This window comes from Idiotropiscis lumnitzeri, chromosome 10 (assembly GCF_059441095.1).
Source record: "Idiotropiscis lumnitzeri isolate Australia: NSW breed Sydney's pygmy pipehorse chromosome 10, RoL_Ilum_1.0, whole genome shotgun sequence".
In the NCBI taxonomy this organism is placed as follows: Eukaryota; Metazoa; Chordata; class Actinopteri; order Syngnathiformes; family Syngnathidae; genus Idiotropiscis; species Idiotropiscis lumnitzeri.
Window position 1 is genome coordinate 18,745,073 of NC_142400.1, and position 14,899 is coordinate 18,759,971.

The 14,899-nt window shown below is 37.8% G+C and overlaps 1 long non-coding RNA gene across 6 annotated transcripts in view; it reads left to right on the forward strand.

Moving 5' to 3' along the window:
* The window catches only part of LOC148329579 (uncharacterized), an 87,646-nt gene that overhangs the window by 5,487 nt on the left and 67,260 nt on the right, over positions 1-14,899 (forward strand). For all 6 annotated transcript variants that reach the window (XR_015845647.1, XR_015845644.1, XR_015845648.1 and 3 more), the window contains exon 2: positions 6,417-6,558. This is a non-coding gene — a long non-coding RNA (uncharacterized LOC148329579). The remainder of the gene's footprint in view (positions 1-6,416; positions 6,559-14,899) is intronic.

Genomic DNA, 14,899 nt, shown 5'->3' on the forward strand with positions numbered 1-14,899 from the left:
ATGCTGTTTCAGTTAGTCTGTATCCTTTTAAAAGCATTTTGTCTTTATTCTATTGATTTTTTAAAAATTATTTTAGTTTCAGTTATTTCATTAGTTTTCAATCACTAAAATAATCTTGTTATCAAACCCTCTGAATCAATGTGAAAACAAATTCTGTGAATATTTTGTTCTTAGTATCATATACTATAGTTTGTAAATCATCCCCATACTGTCTAGCATACAGCCAAAACTGGAGCCACGTGAATGAGGTCCACGGACATATCTAAGCCACCACCAGTTTTTACCAGCTCATTCTATATTTAATGATGGGACCCAGTCATGTGTCTGTTGCCTCACCGGCCAAGTGCAGTGACAACTCCAGTCACGAATGGATAGCTGCGTCCTTTTCTGTACACATATGCACCACATTTAAAGAGAGTGAGAGGGATTGCTTTGATTGGTGGCGAATGGAGTTCACGTCCACAAGTTTGTGCAAACTCCCTTTTTATTATCAGCGTTCGTTCTATTATAACTCCGTGCAGATTTGTGCTATGCGACATACTGGATTGGTGGCGCTCAGGAAAATAGAGCCCCTGTGTGTTGAAAGAAATGAAACCCCAAAAAAATCACATTATTCATCTGAAAGAAAAATCATTCAAAAATAATAAAATAGAAATTACTATTTTAATTACAATCGCAATTGTGTTTGTGTAGATACTGAAAATTGCTATGAAACACTGAGAAGAATAAAGGCAACAGGTGTTCCAGTGCAATGGCATCTGTGCGGATGTTAACAATTAAAATGATTAATATTACTTTGAATTTTTTTACAATTACAGTAATATGATAAGACCATAGGTTTTCTATGCATCCAACCAAACGCAAATACTTTGCTCCCACCGTGACTTGTTTTGGAAACCCGCTAACATGTTACACCAACCTAACACCTGATCAATGCGACACGCGATGTGTTTTGCCTCGTTAATGTCTTACGTCGCTTCCAGTCTGTTGTGTGTTTTGGAGCACTGCCAAATAGCGACGGAAGAGCACCTACAAGTATTTTGAGGAGAGGTAATTGTGACACAGAAACCTCTGATTGCCAGTATCTTTCACTTTGAGAAGCCTGACTCCCTTTTTTGCTTGCACCGACATCCTGATTACAAATCTTCCTATTGATTTGATGAGTGCAAGATGTTTGCTAATAACTGTTCTCATGCCATCTGTTAATCTTTGTTGTGATTAAAGAGGTAATCCCAGAACCCATTATTCCCAGTGACAAGAGCAGTATCGTTCGTTTGCACAAGAACCGGCCCCCGTCATTGGCTGGGGCAAGGATGGAAGGGGGCCTAAGGCAGACCAAGACCAAGGATATCAGTGATCTCCGAATGCAATTTACTCCACCCAAACATCACAAGCACAATTAAAAAAAAAAAAGACCAAAAAAAACAAACAAAGAGAAAGAATTACACCCCTTGCTGGAAATCAATTACTCTGTATAATCACACAAAATGATTTTTCTTAAATATGATAATAAATCACAGGCTGGATCAATAGCCTGAGGACCTACTGCTTTGCCCTGATAAGGTATCGATCAATATTTAGTATTTTAATTAATACCTCAGTGGCACATTGTGCCTCTTAACAATGAGTGAAATATAATCCGTGATAAAAATGGACCGAAATAAAGGCAACATAGTTCTGTTAGAATTCCTTAGCTGTTTCTCATATCTGTCATTGATCAGTCAATATTGTAGGTGTGATTAAGGACCCTTTCAAAATGAAGCTCACTCGTGTGTGTCTGCGTGCGCGTGCGTGTGCGTGTAGTGGTGGTGGCGCATACGTGTGTGTTTACATGGCAACACACTCATCGATCATGTGTGATAGGGATTTGCAATGCTTCAGGAGCGACTGCTGTAAACTGTGCACACCTAGCCACGTAAAAGTCGTTTGCCGGGTGGTTATAAATTACAAGAACTCTCACAAAAGAAGCACTATTCATTTTTAACTAGCATTAATATAATGTAATATCTAACAGTGTTTTCATGTTTGTTTTGCCACTCATCTGATTGTTTATCTGACGTTTAAGCAGACTAATCCTAATCTTCACACTTGTGTTTAAAGGTTGCTCGCCTGCACTGTAGCTCGTCTTTAGGGGGTTTATGGCTGATTCCCTGAACTGCTCAGCACCATATTGTAAAGACCTGCAATTAATTGGCCGTTGTGTACCTCTGACAGAAACACTTAGGCAAATAGTTCCAGAGTGATGCTTTTAAGTCATTGCATTCGGAATATGCACGCGATGGCCCATCTGTAATCTTTTCTTAAGGTTTTAAACACGAGACTGCCAACTGTTTTCCAATTGGATTGACTCTTGCCCTTTGTAATTGTAATCTTTTTGGTTTCAAATGAGATTAAAATATATGCACATTGAAACAGACAGGCGCAGTTCAGTCGATGGCTGATTTGTATGAAGATGTTTAATATCATTCATCATTATTGATATTACATTAATATCTATCTATCTATCCAATATCTATCTATCTATCTAAAAAGCCAGAGCGCAATGGAACCTACTGGCCGTGTTACAGATGATATTAAATGTCTCAAGGTTGTCTGGGTGTCTAACCCAGGTCAAAGGGATATTAGGCCACAATAAGGGCCAGCCCAGGTGGTGAGTTTTGTTTAAGCTGATCTTGACACATGCACGCTAGTACACACACTGACATGCACACACACACCCACGCACACACCTACACAAACACGCACACACAATTTTCTCTATTTTTTTTTGCATCAGTTGTCATCATTCTGTTTTTTTATTTTCTTTTAAAGTCTCAGTCACTGTGGTACATTTCTCAGATCAGAAGTGACATTTCCAAAACAGTTTGTACATTCTCAAAACAATTCGTTCATTCCTTGAAAGAGCCATTTTCTTTCTCTAAATGCTGAGCACATCTCTCAAAAGTAGTCACAAAATTACAAGTCTTTGTATTATTCCGTACGGATAAGACCGTCAAATTGCTTCGTCACATCAATAAAGCAGTGCACTCGGGAGGCATGTCGGCCCACGTAGGACGGCTGTGGGTCGGTTCCGAGTGCGCATTGTCAACTGGAATAGGCAAACATGCGAAGTCCACACAGGATGGCCGGAGCCAGGATTGAACCCACGACCCATGTTGTCTCTCACTGTGAGGCCATAGTGCTAACCAGTCGGTCCACCGTGCCGCCCTCGCTGAACTGATGTATTTAAATAATTCTTTTATATAGCACGGTGCCCGCAAAACACGAATTTCCCTACACAAATGGAGGTTGAGCAGAAAAAAAAACATTCCCAACTCTTGCTTTAAACAGATTTCTATTTGTTTTTAATTGTAATTGGTGATGAATGACTGATGTGATCAAAAGAGTAATTAGACCTCACTGGTGGTTGAGCAAAATAAAAAAGAATTTTTAGGTTTATGGTGGATCTTTGTGAATTTGGTTGGATGCAGAACTTAATAAAACTGTTAGGCTTTAAAATGTGTCTAAATTTAACACAGTCCAAATATTACAATCTATGTGTTTTCATGTTTTCAACTCAATTACGTCTGAAATGTATTCATAAATGACAGCTGGCATAGGCTCTACCGCATCCTGGACCCAAGTGAGGATAAATAGTTCTGATGGATAGATGGATGAATATTTTAAAAAAAAAGAAAAAAGGTTACAATGCACTTTATTTATATGTTTTTGGCAAAGTTTGTAATGAACTGACAATATGGGGGCTCAAAATCACACATTCATGTTGGCGATTTTAAAGGTCTATCTTTCTATGAACTCAAGAACTTTGTATTGACTACAGAGTTGTATGAATTGACATAAAAGTTGTATAAATTTTTTTGTTCGATCATAGCAGTCTCCGCAGTCACAGTTTTTGCAAAATTGTATTAACCTCATTCGCCTCCTACTACCTCAACATTTATCTTATCTTCTTTAAACCAATTACTGGGACAAACCAGTCTTGCTCTCACCAGAATGGCTAACTCTTAATATTAGCGCTGTTGTTGGTGTTTGCTCTAATTTATTTTGAATTAAAGTATTACAGTAAAGCAACGTATTGGTTGCACGATTTTCACACACAAACAAAAAAAATGCTTTTCTTCATGCTTCTATTGGACATTTTAAAATGATTAACATTCCATCCACCCAGCCAATAAATGCAGTCTTGCTGCTTGCATCATGTGTTTCTGGTGCGCTGACATCACTTAATGCACTTCATGAATTGTATTTTTGGTCTACCAGGAATTAGGGCCAAAAAAATTACACTGGGCTTATTTTTGGTTGACTGGCGCCCGTAAAATAAACGGGCAGAACTTCTTTATTGTGCTGGCGCAAGTCTTGTCTACCGTGTTTGGAGTCATGTTGCGCCATACTGGCGCACGGACTTGTGCCGCCCCCGACTCATTCGACAATTTGGTAATAGAAAGTAGTCTGCAAATTGTGCCGGGCCAGTGGTATAGTTCAGCGTGTTTGTGAATTTGGTAGAGGCACTACGCCTTACTGTGCCCCCCAGCTCATCTACAATTAATTTACAAAAAGTTGACCACTGTAGATTTTGGACTTGGGAAAAGCAAGACTAACTTGTAGCACAGTTGGTCCAATTGATGACCTCAGCCTGGGGAATCCTTCTTTATCAGTGTAGAAATCAATTGATTGAATGGATTTTAACCATTATCATCTTAAAAATATTTCAACAGCGCACCTGTCACTACTGTCGGGGTGTGTGACACACACAGATGCTTGATCAGGAGGGTCAGGATATTTCCACATGCTGACATCACATGGTTGGGCGAATTAATTTACCTGCCGATGTCATGCCCGGCTTTTTATTTCTGCTCCCGCAATCTTAAGCAATCGACCATACTGCGCTCAGATCGCCCTGATTTTGATGCAAATGAGCAATGCCGCAAGGATTTGCCAGAAAAAGACTACTGACATCCAATAATGGCGCAAACGCCCCGTTACGCCCAACTCTTCCTCTGGAAAGTCAAGCAAAATACTAAAAAGACAGAAAACTCGATCCATGTGCAAAAAACAAAAGTGGGATTAATTGCTTTTCCATACTTATTTTTGTAATTGATTAATACGTCCCAGATCTTAAAAAAACATATCCTATTAATTTGAACAGTTTCTTCCTCCTCACATTGCCATCACCAAAATGCGATTGTTTGTCTTGGGTCAATGTATCACTTCCACTCTGTGGTAACGCTCACACACCATGATTCGGGACTTCATCTGCCAATCCCAATTAATCCCCGAGGTTCAAGACGTGCCAAGAGGCCCAATGTGGGGCTGGCATGGGCTGTGTTAGCTGAGTGGGTCAGCTGCTGCTGGCATTACTGTAATTGTATTAGAGTGTGTGAGGTTGGGCACGCGATAGGTGAAGACCTCATCAAAAATACAGTTGAAAAGAAACTTAGGGCAGAAGGTTTATAACATTTGTGTAAACCAGTTAAGAATTGCTCAAATGAGTTAAATCATTTGTTTGTTAAATGTTGTGAAAGGCAGATGTAAAATGTAGAATAGGGATTGTGGTGTTTCGAAAGTCAAACTTCCGATATACGTTAGGGCATTTATAAGGTTTTAGCATCAGGCCTTTTATGTTTGTATCTATCGATGGTACTGTATGTATGTAAGCATGTACATTATGCATATATACAAATATGCAATTTTGTGAAATGTTGAGTTACCTTCAAGTGTGGCTTCTTGCATAATTGCAGCAAATAAAAGTGTGAGACTTGTGTTTTGCTTTTCCTATGGCTTTTTGTGTCAAAGATGGATCAGCCTCAGCAAGTAAGAGAGAAAATATTACTCCTGTCCTCCAATCCAGAAAAAAACAAAACTCTTGTTATTGAAAGGAAGCTAGTGTTGTGTTGTTTTTAAATCTCATGCGTGATCATTTATGATGTGTACAGCACATCAGTAACACAAGTCATTTTCACTGTGATGAACGTTTTCATTTTTTTAGTATATTTAGTATGTAACTATTAAGAATGTTGAAATTGTTCTTCAAAATACCTCTACTGTTGTTACATGTTTTGTTATAATGAAAGTTTGATGGTGGAAGAAATTATTTCTATTACCTTCATTCTCATTAAATTTTTGTTTGTTTGTTTTTGTTATAAAAATTGAAATACCCCCTGTTGTCTAAATTGACTGAGTACTTCTGAATTTAGCAAAGCAAACCTGTAACATTATGAACCTCAAGTGACAAAAAAAGAAAGTTATGTAACATGAAAAAGTCCGTTATTGTTGTAGGATGATGGACGGTTGTGAAGACAGACTTGTTCGTTCATATAGGCGACCAAAATTTACTATATTCAGAATTGTAGCTCTCTCGGCACTCCACTTTTATCAAGACCTGTGAGCCCATATTGATTTTTGTATTTTCTTCTCAGGATAAGAAGACAGAAAGTTAGAGAGCTCTGGTGAATGGAGAACTTCCCTCAGATTGCTGCTATTCTCCAGCTTATTGCATCCTGTCGTTTGCAGTTTCAGATGATGTCCAGTATGCCGCAGCTGCTGCAGCCAATAAACAAGGTGACTAACAATGGAAGAGAGGCAGTCCCGAAGCGGGAGAGACAGAATAAGCACTACAGCTCACACACAAAACTAAAGGGGAGCGATATAACAAGTTTCTTTTCTTATGCAGCAGCAGGAGTACATAGAAATACATTTAATTGCTTAACCACACATCAGTAGTTTTAGTTTATCATGGCTATTTGATCAGCACGTTCATGTTTTTAATGTATTCTCAAATTGCTCAAATAAAGACTTCCACATTCCATCTTGAGGGCGGAAGACAGAAACGTTAATAACCATCTGAAATCAGACACTAAGATATTGTGATGTATCAGAATTGTATTTCTTTCCAAAAAAAATTAAAATAAGGCTTGATTTCAGTTTTGTGATTAATTAGTCACATTCTCTGTCCCTCCATATATTTTGCAAGAGTTACCAAGGCATCAATGAAATAGCTTTTTCAATATTAAAGGCAGAATACCATTTTAACATTTCGGGACATGCTTGTTGAGGATGAGTCCCGGTCCCCCATTGTATGTTACCCTGAGCCAAATTAATTATTACCTTTACCCCCAGGAAATGCAATCAAAAATGTAATGAAATGGGACAACGGTTTTGTCTCATTGCTTTTTGATAATGTGTGTAAAAGACAAATTGTTGTTGTATTCCATAACAGCTTTTTGTCCTTGTTTTTTGCACGATAGAATTTCAGGTCATTGCTGAAACGAGTGTTTTTGTGTGTAGATCAGGAAAGCGAGATAAGTGACAATTTGATGAAAAAAAGAAAAATATATAAATAAAATAAAAGATCTCTTCCAACCACTAATTAAAATTGGATGGGCAAGCTGGTACAAAACAACCTATTTTAAAGTAACTATTTCAGGGTGAAGTTGCTTTGATACTTTTCTTCAATAGCTGGCTCCCTTTTGTTTATTTGTATTTTTCACTGTTATCTTTCGATGGCAAAAACTGAGGAGAATATACAGGTAGGCTACTCAAAATCACCTCACCCAAAGTGTTTCTATTTTTCATTTCTACCTCACTGACTCTAAAATCAAATTGCTTCTTTAATAAATTAAAAACAAACAAACTATGAAAAAATACAACTCAGATCAATTTAAACAGTGTCAATGTTGATAATTATCATTTGTCCCCCCCAAAACATCGAACAAATAGTTCGGAGTTCTTCAATTTACACTACATGCTTTTCTAATTTATGACCTTCAATGACTTGAGAAGTATTTACAAGGGGATAAAAGGTCAAAATGTTGAGCATAAGATTGCTTATTGTTCAGTTGAAGGAAATATTATGCATCGTTCTCAAAATTTTAAACTAGTGGTCTCAAACTCGCGGCCCGCGGGCCATTTGCGGCCCGCGGGATGATAGTTTGCGGCCCCCGCCTTATTATGGAAGTTTAATGTTCGTGCGGCCCGCGAATTTGATATGAAACAGTGTAAAGTGCCAGTCTGTAGTTATAAAGCTTTAATTACAATGTAATTAAAGCTTTATAACTACAGAAGTAGGCCTACTCATCCCAGAACTATGGTTTATGCTTAGGATCTCTGCTATTTGACAAGATTTTGATTTGATTGACAGGAGACCCATGCGCGAACAGGATGTGCAGTCTGACGGAGCTTTGCATCAGCACTAGCACAGACGGGACTAATTATAAAATGTAGGATTACCTGGTCACAGTGGATAAAATTGAACCGCGGATTATTGTTGGGCACATCTTCAGCTTTAAAACGAGGGTAGGATTGTAATTTTTTTCCTATGTTTTAGTAGGGGTTTGATTGATGAATGTTCCACTCATGTTCAGGACAATTCATGTTCAGAAGAAGATTAAAGAACTGTTAATACAGACATTTGACTCATTATTATTATTATTATTTATTACTGATTAATGTTCTTATTAATTCCTTATTTATTTTCTTATTAATTCCTTATTTATTTTTAAAAGACATTTGAGAAGATTAGATTTTATTTTTTTCTTGCGGAAAACCCAGCCTCACCCAGAGTCTGCCTCTAGTGGCCCCCAGGTAAATTTAGTTTGAGACCCCTGTTTTAAACAGAAAACTGTTTGCAGTTGTCTTACTGTAATAACATGACACCGCCACTGAGTGGGAACTGAACCCACGCTGCCTGCACATAACTCAGGCGAGTGCACCACTACAACATCAGTGACATTATTATTATTATTATTATTGTTATTAACTAGCAAAATTGCAAAACAACTCGCTCTCAAACACATTTTCAAAATTGTTAAAAGATTCACTTAGTAGTTTATTTTCACACTTGATGGGTGGGCAGGCACCTTAGACACCTAACTACTTTTGTATAAACATGTAATATGTCCGCTTAAATTGAGAGAATTTGTATTAGGTCAATGTATGTCCATGCTGGTAATGAAAGAAAAAGCAAAAGTCTATAAAATGTGTTTTTTATTTTATATTTTTTCTAACAAATTCATATCTGATTAGAAGTCTCCATATTATGCTGAATGACTAGAATGCCTTAGAATGTTGCAAACATGTTCTTATTGTCTTTTGCAACTTTGTGTCATTTCCAGCCAGCTGCTTTCACTCAGAGCATGAATGATATAGGGCTTGCGTTTATTTCTGCTTTACTTTATGAGTAAAATGAGAAGAGCGATTGCTCTGTGATGCAGAAAACCGCAGATCTGGACTATATTGTGGCTGGGTCGCACTTTCACTTCCTACCGTCTGGGCTTTGGAGTCTGCTTGACCACGAGACCTCAGTTTTTTTTTTAGGTCTGCACACTAACAAGCAAACACTTGCACACACACTTCATGCTGGTGTTATTATGAACATTTATTATTGATTTGGAAATGTCCTTACAAAAACAGTAAAATACTGAAAAATTTAGTTTTGAATTGAAATGTTTTTTACATATGTGCTAAAAACATTGTTTAATCTTTTTTAACCAAAATGAAAATGCCATCTAGAAAGCTGTTTTCAAAAAAGGCATACATACATCTACAATAAAAAAAAAAGAGCTACTGGCTCCATCAGTTTTTCTAAAGGGAAGCCAATGCACTTCAAATTGCTCAAATTATCAAGGAAATGAGATGAAATCTATGAAAAATGAATCGAGCACGTGGGCAGTGCCAAGTAAAATTGCTTCTCTGTTAAATATAGTGGGTTCAAATTTCTGATCAGTCTTTTATATCTGGCGTTTGCCTATGGGTACATCTAAAAACATGCATGTTAGGTTAATTAAAAACTCAAATGCACCCTTTGGTGCGAATGTGATAGTTAATTGTCGTTTCTCAGTCAGATATTGTACTGGAGACAAGAGTCAGTTGGAATAAGATCCAGTTCCCCTGTGAACTTAAATATACACATAAAATAAAACAGAAAATAGACTGATGGATGGATGTGAAACAATATAACATGTTGAATCAAAAATCACATTGAAGCAAATTTCCAGGGATAGAAGTGACGCACTATAATGTAGGTCTGACAATATGGAATGTCATGACTTGGCCTTGGACATACAGTACAGTATATGGGCTTGAATAAAAAGAAATCCTACAAATCAAATGCAATGCAAGTGTAATAATAAAAAAAATATTATGCAGGAGTGCAAGTTGTCAGGAAGTCATATTTGTTGAACCTTACTCAATGCTCACTCTGTAATCATTTTTACATGGTTGCCTGCAGGAAAAGGAGAGGAAATTGCCTTGGCTTAAGCTAGCGTTTAGTCATAAGGATATGGTCAATTTGGTACACTACCAAAGCCATGCCCCTGAGTCATTTTACTGTATATATGTTTTGTCAACCATTCCCAGAACAGCAGCTGAATCATACCGTAAAATAAATAATCTCTGGCATAGGTTTAGACGAAACAACAAGAGCCACAAGTTTGTGTTCCCTGTGCTACCACAGAGACATTTTAAACCGCTCATGTGGTCTCAGTTAGTTATCAACAACTTGTCATGTTCAATGTTATTACTAGCGTCATTTTAGTAGAGTTTTGGGTTTACCTTTTGATTGAGAGAAAGGAATAAGTGTGTTGAAGACGTGTTTACTTCACACGGAACTCAATAAGCGCTGTGAGCCAGCATGAAGACATAAAAGCCCTTAGCGGCATTATTGATGCTGTATGGCTCACATTATGATGTATATGTTGGAGGAAGCTCGCCACAAGATTAAGGAGCCCTCAGAGATCAGTGCAGAGTATGGCCGTTAATAAAGTGCAGGTACTTCCCACACGACAGCACACTATCTTTGTTTAGCGCCCACGTATAACACTCATGGCCACAAACGTGCTTTCAGATCCTCTGGGAGAATTAGATTTTTCTGTTGACTTTATACAATATACAAAAAAAAAAAAACACAATTGCCTCGCTATGACAACAAAACTAGCATTCTTTCTGAAATCCACCGCTATTATTGTAAGGAATGACACCCACGCACCATTCAAGGCTGTACTAATGTGCGTGATATGGAAGCCGAGACAAAACTCAAAGTTTGTTTGAAAAGTGCGTGTGTGCGTACATCTGTGAGTGCAACAGCAATCTTTATTTTAGGACTGAGGTTGCAAAAGTCTTCCCATCTAATCTAGCTGTCTCCTTTCAGGAGTTTAGAGATTTCTCCTCAGCTTGTTTTTCTCTAAAATGATAAACATCTTTTCCCACTTGAAGTATTTTCAGTTCCCACAATTACTGTTGTCCCCCCCTTGCCATTATAAAACAATTATATGACTGGTATTCATTCTCACCACTTCCAGTTGACGTCAAATCAGAATAGATCTCATAAAGTTTAATTCCCACAATGCACATCAGGCCTATATGTGCTCTCTTGTTTGAATATATCCCCACTGTGGAGGAGAACAGAGGTGACTTGTCATTCAGCTGACCCTTAAAGTGGCCGGATGAAGGCCAGAGAAGAAGGGGGTGAGGGGGGCGGGGGCTGGTGAAGGGTAGAAGGAGGACCTGGGCCAAGGTCAAGAAAGCTAATTTGTTTCCTGCTGAGGCAGACCACACACTGGCTGCACAAGAGGCGCTTTGATGTTGTTAAGGGGGCATAACCTGAAGCTGAGTTCATCAGCCACTGGGTTCAATGCATCATACGAGAAGAAAATTCTGTTTATTGTTGTATCATTTGTTCTTTTCGCTGCAAATAGTTAGACAAAATGATTGCACAATGTTTATTCATGTCTTAACTCGCCACATTCCCAGTCATGTCCCAGTGGGACCATGCAGTAAAACGCAACCTCTAAGGATAAACACAATGTGTTCTGGGACACTAGTGGTCTTATTCAGATGAAATAATAATAATAATTATGTTAAACCATTTTTTTATGATCGGATTCAATGGTGCACAAGTAGTAATATGCTTTCAGCAGGACAGAGATTGCATTTTTCGTTTTCAGAATAAATCTGCTACCTCAGACTTGTTGAGCAAATGCTGCTGATTGCAGAAACTGCTGCTCGCCACAATTTGTTCATTATAAACCAATATGGCTCCAAAATAAGATCATTATAATTGTGACATTTTCCCACTGGTGTTGCAAAGACAACCACCTGCTATCTATCAAATGCTCACTAGATTATATGACATGAAACACAGTTTTGGAGAGCAGCTTGGTGCTTTTAACAGTCACAGTCAAAGAGGAAATGAATGTATTTGCCACCTCAAGGGCACACATGGCAGGTTTGTGTATCCTGTAAAGCAGTGGTTAATCACTGTCTGCATAAACCTTGTAGCCTTGAGTGGGGAAAAGCCATCAGCCAGAGAGGAAAACGTTTATGCTACCGAGCTCTTACACTTTAAAACTGCCAGAACTAGTCATTCACAGCATGTACGATATAGCACAATAGGGGAAATATCGTCAACATGTCTCTGAAAATACCAAGGTTCTGAAAATGAATGCCGTATGAATATTAATAGACATAAAGTGACATAATTGTTTTCTTTGTTTGTTTTTAATTAGCACCTGTAAGTTGTCTTCCATTAGCACTGTTAGAATCTCCCCGCTTTTGCTAATTAAGTGATAATAGATTAGACAGCTTCTTAGAACAAAGGTCAGTGATGGCACTCTGTCTCAACCCTGTTTGTTTGGACGGCACAGAGAGAGAGAGAGAGAGAGGGGGACAACCTCTAGGGTTTTATTTCTTTTGGCATTTTTGCAGACGGTCGTAGTTAGAAATGGGCATGTGCACCGTTGTGGGAATGAACAGAGCCGACTTTATTCCAGGTAAATCAAAGCGGGGGAGGTACATGGGACACCTACCAAGTGGACAACCCCCCACCCGACATACACATACACTAGGTGTTCTGCTTCATGATGGTGCTTTTAAAAATATATCCAAAGTGACAATAAGAAGAATAAAAATAATAATGCATTAAATGAATTGACACATGATGATGTTTGACTGCGTCTGGATCAAATCCACCAAAATCATCTTACAACACCTATGCCACAACTTAGTCCTGATTGCACCTGTTCTGTAGTCTGGTCTACTGTCCATCAGAAAAGGTTCACGTTCGCCGGGCGTGTGTAACAGAAAACGCCCTTGGTCGGCCGGAACACCCGGTGATTTGTAATGCAGTGTCCCAAATTCCCAAACATCCATTTTTTTTTAGCCAGATTTCTGCTTGATTTTTGACAACGTCATCAATAGCTAATGACTTTTGTTTCTCTTTTACATACTCTGCTGCACAGGTGAGAAAGGGCAAGCATGTCAGTGGGGCTAATCAACGTCTTGCGGATATTATAACAAATCACATGCAATGTCAGATTAAAGCTGAACTGCTGAAAGATAGGTATCAATCAGCGACCTTTCTCGAGAGGCTGCAAGGCATGCCATGGTTGTCAAGAAGGAGGAATAAGGTGACTCATCCCTCTTTAATCTCCCTTTTCTGGCCAATTGATCGCACTTTCATATCCATTAGGCTGGCTTTAGAACGGCTGTGATGAATGGCCGATTGCAAAGATACTTCTTCAAGGCCGAAGTGCACAAAAATAAAATAAAATAGATACAATATACTCAACATCCCTATAGGTGAAGTTTGTGTACTTTGATCGTTCTGAGACCAAATTAAAAAATATGCAATCAATCACAAAGTAGAAGATATTATACGTGGTATTCTCATGTTAATATGCTGTGGTTAATTTCAAAGAATAAGTGTTGACATGTTTACATTCACTCGAATATGCAAATCGTGTCTGAAGAAAAGTTGGTTAAACATGACTTCTATTAATTAACTTCTTATCATACCTTCTTAATGAATTTGCAGATAACTGACAACAAACTGTAACCCCCATTTCTTCTGTTTCTAGCATACAAGTAAATACTACAATGTTGTTTCAGAACCATTACAGAGTATAAATTAATAACAATAATCTGTAAATATTTACATAAATGCAACTAAATTATAATCCATTATCGTTATTTTATGATGAAATTTATATTAAACTGAGAACTGACTGACATTGCTCTTTAGATCAGTGTTCCTTAGATGAGTGTGCCATGAGAGATCATCAGATGTGCTGCGGAAAATTATCCAATGTTTTTTATTTGAACCAAATTTATTTAACTTTCTACAAAAAAAAATGTTATTTGATTTAAGACCACCACGTACAGTAATGGGCAGAACCAGGGGCGCCGAAAAGCAGGGAATAAGGAGAAGGATTCTAGGGTCAAATGATCGACAGGGGCCCAGATGGGCCCCAAATAAAATTATATTCTTGACCAAATAAAATGACGCACAGTAAAAACGTACAATTACCCATATATTTAATTTACAATGCATTATTGGCAACGGTAAATATATATATATATATATATATATATATATATATATATATATATATATATATGTATATAAAATGGTTTAGTCCACTAGCTCCACCCTGCAGAGAACGACAGCTTTTCACGTGGTGAGAGACAGTGAGTGGAGGCGGAGATGGCAAGATACTCCTTTAAGTCCGGTAGCCAAAAACAAAAAGCGAAGAAGCTTACGCAGGAGAAAGAAGCCAAGGGTTGACAATATCTCACCCAGTTCTTACATATGCAAGGTGTGTTAGTGGTTCATGTGATGGAAGGTTCTGGAGCAACAGCTTGTTGATTCTTGTTCTATAGATGATAATGTTCAAATTGCATTCAATCATAAAAGGCAATTGGCCATTTTGTTTTTGCTGGTGTTGGCAGAGATTTTATTTGTTTCTCCACAGATTATGATTACTTCTCATTTTAATGAAAGGGGTTATTTAGTATTTATGTTTTGATTTTATGGTAATTTTTCTTGAGGATTTTAAAATTAAAGAAAGATTGATTTGGGATATAGTCTTGCAGCAAATAATCGAATCAACGTGAATTTCATTATATT